At 36.9% G+C, this 542-nt stretch overlaps 1 pseudogene; it reads right to left on the reverse strand.

Annotated features, from left to right (window-relative positions):
* LOC102469598 (uncharacterized protein C8orf59 homolog) overlaps window positions 1-542 on the reverse strand; it is a 5873-nt pseudogene that overhangs the window by 1079 nt on the left and 4252 nt on the right.

Here is a 542-nt window from a genome sequence, read left to right on the forward strand (position 1 = left end):
CATTCCTGTTATGCCTTTAGTTTAGCAGGCAAAGCAAAGAATTAAGGTGTACAATTGGTGTCACACTTTTTACTGCTCAATGCAGTTTTGTCATTACAGAGTTCATATAATATTCATATAATATTCAACTCCAAACTTGTCCCTACGATTAAGTTGACCACTTTCTTAGTTTTTGAACTCTTATTTCTGTGAGTCTGTATTTAATTTTCCTGATATAGCACACCCTTGAGAACTTCTTGGAGATTTGATCTGGTGCTGGTAAATTCTTTCATGTTTTGTTTATCTGAGAATGTTCTTGTCTTTTCTTCCCACATGAAAGATAATCTTGCTGGGTACAGTATTCTTGGCTGAAATTGCTTCTCTCTTAACACTTTGAATATATTTTCCCATTCTTTCCTCGCTCTCTCCTCGCTCACATTGTTTCCAATGGGAGATCTGCTGTTAGCCTGATGGGATGTCCTTTGTAGGTAACTTGATGTTTTTCTCTTGCCAATCTTAGTATCTTGTCTTTGTCTGCGGTTTTGGTCAACCTGGCTATAATG

This window comes from Tupaia chinensis, unplaced genomic scaffold, assembly GCF_000334495.1.
Source record: "Tupaia chinensis unplaced genomic scaffold, TupChi_1.0 Scaffold148012_1, whole genome shotgun sequence".
Lineage (NCBI taxonomy): Eukaryota > Metazoa > Chordata > Mammalia > Scandentia > Tupaiidae > Tupaia > Tupaia belangeri.